Source organism: Rutidosis leptorrhynchoides, chromosome 2, assembly GCF_046630445.1.
Source record: "Rutidosis leptorrhynchoides isolate AG116_Rl617_1_P2 chromosome 2, CSIRO_AGI_Rlap_v1, whole genome shotgun sequence".
NCBI lineage: Eukaryota > Viridiplantae > Streptophyta > Magnoliopsida > Asterales > Asteraceae > Rutidosis > Rutidosis leptorrhynchoides.
In genome coordinates this window covers 674,835,414-674,842,435 of record NC_092334.1, presented here as the reverse complement: position 1 = coordinate 674,842,435, position 7,022 = coordinate 674,835,414, and positions in this window count along the sequence as shown.

Sequence of the window (7,022 nt, the reverse complement as noted above, 5' to 3'; positions counted from 1 at the left end):
TAAAAAAAAAAACACTATTTTTTTTTGTGTTAAAAGGATTAACATTTTTTAAATTTTAAAAACAAGTATATGAAAAATAAAAAAAAAAAAAATTTAAAACATAAAAAAAAAAAAAAAAAAAAAAACGAGACACACGAATGGGACTATTTACAATTTGTGAAGTTTATTAGCGAGTCGTTCACGCGACTCCATCCCAATTTTAACTAACGTCGGGGTGATAAACATCACCCTTCTTTACTCCAATAGAACCATTACCGCAACCATTCTCACCACTAATTTTTGACAATAACCAAGAGTCCGAAAATCTTGACTCTTTAACCAATTTTTTTAACTTATCTTTCTCAAATTTTGATAGGTTTGAAATCAATCTCTCTCTCAAATGTTTATCTTTTTTCGACATAGCATTTCTAATCCTACCATATAACTTCTTCATGGTTTTCTCAACAACACAATCATTGGGCGGTTTACTATTAAGCTTTTCTTTACCGTCCTCCCCACATTTAGCTTGTTGACTAATGGGTTTAGCATGATCAATAATATTCACTGAAACTATCGGTGTGGGTGGTGGGTTCATAATAAACTCAGTTTGATAGATTGCACTCTTGCCTCTATCCTTCAAAACTAGTTTTCCTGTTTTCCAATCTGTTAAAGCACATGCAGTTGCTAAAAATGGTCTACCTAAAATAATAGGTACAAACTTATCTTCCTTCATGTCTACAACTACAAAGTCAGCTAGAAACTCAAGTTCACCTGTTTTTACTATTAAGTTTTCAGCAATCCCTACAGGTTTATTAACCGATTGATCAATGAATCTAAGGCCTGAATTGGTTGGTTTAAGTTCACCTAAGTTCAAATGCGAGTAAATGGAATAAGGCATGAGATTTATACTTGCACCTGAGTCAGCTAATGATCTAAGAGTTTTAGAATCATTAAGCTTACAAGGTACTATGAACGGTCCGGGATCACCTAACTTAGGTGGCAACTCATTCTTCTTCATAATAGCAGCACATTCTGCTTCAAGGAACGCGGATGATGCCTGCTCACACACTCCTTCTTTTGCCATCAAATCATTCAAGAATTTCTCATAGTTTGGCATACCTGCAACAACATCAACCAAAGGTACATTTACACAGATATTATCCGTATTTAAAGGCTTACAATGATTCTCCTTTGGTTTTTCGGATGCAAGTGCTTGTGGGTATGGAATGGGTTCTTTATAGTCTTCCACTTTAGGTGCTTGCTTCACCGTATCTTCCGCTTCTTCTTTGATCATCTTCAAATTATCATCAACCCTAAATTCGGAAGGTTCGGTGGTTTCTATTTTCTGCACTTCTGCATGATTTCCCGACATCAGCCTCATCAAATAATCAGCATACTCGGGAGTTATGTCACCAACTCGGATCTCTTCATTTTCACATGTTATACTTTTCATACTTTCAACTCGGGTACCATCAATCTCTTGATAAGGAGTGTAATCTGCCATATTGGATAAATCAGAAAATATAAACTCATCACACTCTTCATCATCATCTTCACACCCAAGAGTAAAAATAGGACTATGCTCCGGTGTTTTGAAACTTGCTTCATCCTCACAGAAACTATAAATAGCATTCACTTGTGAATATGCTGGGGCTTGAGGATCATTCTTCTTTAGTATAAACGGAGGGTTACTTGCAATTGGTGGTCTCTCTGCTAGTAACTGTGAGATCCTTCCAACATCTCTTTCTAAAATCTGAATCGTGGCTTGTTGATTTCGAATTTGCTGAGTTTGGAGCTCTGCATTTTGCTCATGCTTAACCATAAAATCTCTTAAGAGATCTTCTAAACCAGATTTCCTCTCGGGTTGAGGTTGCATAATTGCTAATGGTTGTGGTTGCATAAGTGCTAGAGGTTGTGGTTGATTATGTTGGAAATTATTTTGATAATTTCGTTGAGGTTGATTTCGGTTATTATAACCTGGTGGCGGATTTCTTTGATTTTGATTTGGGAAATTCCGGTTGTTTTGGTAACCTGGATTTCCTCCTTGATAGTTATTGTTATTTTGATAGTTATTATTATTTGATCCTGAAGGTCCACTTACTTGATAGCTGTTTATAGGAGGATACTTTCGATTGTTTGCTTCTATAGCTGGAAAATCGCTAAAGTTCATTTCACCTTTTCGTAAGTATCCTAAGAAATTTGCTTGCTCTTCCATTGTACTTTGATCACAATCTCTAGTAAGATGGGGACCTTGGCATAGTTCACATCCTACTCTAATAGAATGCATTTCCTTGGTTACTTTCTCGATTTGTCTTGCTTGATTTGCTATTTGAACTTTTAAAGAAGCAATTTCATCATTGCTTTCGATACTAGCAACATTTGATGATCTAGAAAATTCTATTTCTTGATGCCAGTTATGAGAATGGGACGCTAAATCAGCAATGATTGTATGAGCGTCTTCAGGTGTTTTCTTCATAACTGAACCTCCGGCTGCAACATCTATATCTTTTCGAGTTGCAATATTGACTCCTTTATAAAATACACAGACTTTTTGGAATGTACTCAACCCGTGTTGAGGACATATTCGAAGCATTTTATTGAATCGAGTCCAAGCTTCATAAAGAGTTTCATTAGGCTTTTGTTTAAAGTGATTTATATCACTTTGTAATTTTGCTGCTTTTGAAGCAGGAAAGAATTCTGACAAAAATTTGTCCATCATATCATTCCAGTCTTCAATATAGCCTTCAGGTAATGAGTCTAGCCAATCTCTAGCTTCATCTTTTAATGACCATGGAAAGATTTTTAAACATGCGACATCATCGGTGACATCCTTAATTTTGAATAGTTTGCAAATGCTTACAAACTTACGAAGATGCTCGTTAGCATCCTCGTTTGGAGCTCCACCGAATTGGCATGTATTAGTTACCATGTGTAAAAATTGACCTTTTATTTCAAAGCCATCAGTCATCGTGGGTTGGATGATTGCGTGGCCTTGACCTTTTCTTGTGGCCTTCATTAATGCTTCCATCGTTTGATTTGTATCAGCCATTTCTTCTTCTTCTTTAATAATCGGCTCTATGATTGGTTGAATTATTGGTTCAGAGTCGGATTCTAAGAAAAGTGACTCTAAATTTTTAGCAAGAGATTCTACTTCTTGAGCTCTTAAGCGTTCGTGGAATTTCCTTTCGGGTTCAGGATGTGAAGGAGTTAATTTAGCGTTGGAGGAACGTAAGTTCATACATTAATTTCTTTTATGAAATCACAACACTGAAGGTTTAGCTAGGGTTACCTATTTGTTTCTCTTTTTTTTTTTTTTAGTATTTTTCGGTGTTTTAAAATTACTAGTACTTCCTATTTCTTTTTGTTGTTTTTTTTTTTTTTTTATTAATTCTTTGAGGTTCCGGATTAAGTTTAATGAGTTTAGGATTGAACGGATCATACAATTTGGGAAATTGTACAAAGAACTAAAGGATTTATTCAAAAACTTTGAACTTTCTTGGAAATGAATTTCCTCGAGAGGATCGAATAACATAAAAACAATGATAAAAACCTTTAAACAAACAGATTATCCTTCTGATTTTTGCCCACGTTTCGAATAGCCAAAAGATGCAGCAGAGGGGCAGGATCCTTCAAAGACCAATAAAATTGGTGATCCAACAACCCGTTCCACGTACAAATCCAACTATTACTACGAACCAGAAAAATTATCTATTTATTTACTGCCAACTCCCCGGCAGCGGCGCCAAAAAGTTGATGTGTGCGATCGTAACCTTTATTTATGAACGGATTTGAGTTGTTTTGTTACACGAATTGATTTATTGTATATGTGGTATTTTATTGATTTTAGGTTGATTTCACACATATATATAGGCAACTAGTCCTATCCGTGTAGTTTAGTTTGTTGGTAAATCCGATTCGTTCCACAGGGAGATGGAGTGTTTAATGGTTTTTTAATAGTCTTTGATGTCAAACTTAATTAAAGAGGGTTTTGGATTAGGCAATTGTAACATAACAGTAAAAGATAATAACTTAACTAATTTATTAAATAAAATTACAAGATTACAATAATGAACTTAAAAGGGAACTAAATGAAATTATGCTAATTTTTTTTATGCGATGATTATATTACAAAATGGTAAATAGTAAAATAGTAATTTTTAATAAAACTATATATTTAGATTTTTGTTTTAAGCAATAATTATATAAACTTATTTAATTTAACTAAAATGCATTTTTAATAAAACTTATATAAATTAAAAGGAAATTAATTAATTTACTAATTATAAACTAATTACAATTTATAAACCTATAATGATTAATACTAATTTTAGGATTAAAACATGTATTTTTGTATTTTATACTTAATTAAAACTAATTCTATTAATTAAAATAACTAAAATAACTAAATAACCTAATTATATATAATTAATTAATCAAAACCCTAATTTTTACCCTAGCTGGTACTGTAGCCGCGTTAAGGCCTACACGATTCGTGTGTGGCTACACGATTCGTGTACGGCTTAAATTATGTGACAATTTACTGTTTCGAAAATTAATTGTTTTTATGTATTTTTATATATTTTAAACTTGTAATTCGAAAATAATAATGATAAAACTTTTATAAGAAGTATAAATAAGATAAAATGGGAGTGTTTACTTAATTGTATCACCCCTAGGTCCATGGATTGTTTTAAGTTTATGCCCTATTTAAAATGTTCTAGTATCAAACTTTACATTTTTCTCTCGAATAAATATAAAGTTACAACTTAACTAAATAAAATCTAATTTTCATTGGATTCTTTTTAGAAAGCTACTATTCCCTAAGTATTTAAATTGAGACCTAGCCTAGTTTTGACCTTCGCCAATACCCAAATTATAACGGTTTCCCTTTTTATAATTTCACCTTCATATAACTTAATGATATCACCCAAACCACCGAAGTTTAATTCTAAATTGGTGTCAATAACTTATCCATAAATTCGTCTAGATCATTTTTAATGTTGAAGCTTAATTTGTGTAAATAAGAACAACTTTCGTTATTTAAATTTACTAAATTAAGTGGCAAGGGTTAAATACCTAATTACATAAAAATGGTTCTTTTAACTAGGCTCAATATTAAAAATACTAAAGTTACATTTTAACTTTACTAATGGTAACAATCCATTTCACTAGGGGCTCTACATTTAAGCAAACACTAGGGAAATTTAGCTATTCATTACACTAGGGGAGACATAAAAATATATATATGCAAACATAATAACAACGCTAATTTTAACAGAGTAAACTTACTAATATATCTTCACTTGCATTAACTTCAAATGGTAGAAAAATTACAACAATAACACCCTTTATCACGAACAATACCCCCTTAATATTACCACTATTGTTAACCTTGAACTAATAAATTACAGAAAGATAATATATGTGTGTATAGTAATTTTTGTACTAGATAATATATTCTCTTCAACTCTGAACGTATCCATATTTATGAACATGAAAGTTGGTCAAAGAGCTTTGTTGAAATCCTGCTGTCTTCAATTGGAGAAAAAGAATAGTTTTAAAACTTATAAAGCAGCCGACCTTCTGGAATCCGTAATAGTGCTTTGTCCTAACATTACACGAATCGTGTATGTATACATGAATCGTGTATGACCAGTTATATTACACGATTCGTGTAACATTACACGATTCGTGTAAGAGTAATTATCAGATTTCTTATTATTTTTTTTCTTCAGTTGTTCTTTGTTGATCTCGTGTTGATGTATACCATTTTGGACGACGTGTGTAACCTTTTTCTTCAGACTTCTTCATTCTTAAATTCGGATAAACGTTTTCTTGATATAAAATTTGGTTAAAACTATCGTTTTATCGTCGAATCTTCAAATAGCAACTCTTGTCCACTTTTGTCGTTTTTCTTGAATATCATACGTGGAATGTCTTCGTAATTGATAAAAGCTGATGAAATATAACTGATATTGCGTTGAATAATATGTATGTTTAGAGCAATATCAGAGGGTGATGAAGAATATTGTCCTCAAGGGTTTAGAGTGAGGAGAAAAATATTCGCTAAAGATTTCAGCAGACACTGAATCATTTGAATTCTTTGAAGGCAGATTTAGTCCATGTGATTTGTCCACAGCCTCCTTCAGGGTTTGCTCAATCTGTTTTTCAGTACCAATTTTTTCTTTTGAGCTTTTCCAACCTACCATTCTTTATCTTCAAACTCTTGACTGTTAATATTGTCTACAGTTCTGGTTGCTTCATCAGCTTTTTCACAACTTCATAATATTGATTCATAGGCTGGAGTGCTATTCAGAATTTTAGAATTATAATTCCAGGAGATAACATTATATGTATATATATAATTGTTATCGTAGAAACGCTGCGATATTTGAGAATAATTATTGATACTTCTTGGTATTTGGTATGACAATTATTGCTACAAGATGCAGATGAGTAGATGGAGAAGTTTTAATGAACAATATAATGGTTTTTCGAAGAGACTTAAGCCAAGGAATAATGAAGTTGCTGGTAAGTTTGCTGCTAATATGGTGGGATATAAACGGTTCTCCAGTAACAATGATGAAGGGGCAAAAGTATTTATCAAAGTTATAATAAGACTTATTCGAATGAAAGGTTGATGTTGATTTGCTGGAGCTGTGACAAAATTGGCTAATTTGAAAAGGAAATGCAAAGTTATTTTCAGTAATAACAATGCCAAAGGAGCTAGCACAGATACGTGTTAAACGTTTACTCAGGTTCTGAGTGTTTTTAGGTGCATAACTATATGCATAAATCTTTTCTTCCGTAGATGAAGTGCGGTTGGTTCATCCTCTCGATTGAGGTGTTTTCAAGAATCATGAAAGGTTTGAACGCAGGTTGTAATCATTAAGATACAAATGAGGTTTAAGATGAAATCAAGTGGCAAACTTGAAGAATTGTTTAGTTTCATATGTTATAATTAGTATTTTAATTCATTTTAATTGTTCAATGTTGGTAGTCCACAGTTAGTAGTCCACAGTTATATATAATATTCGAATTAA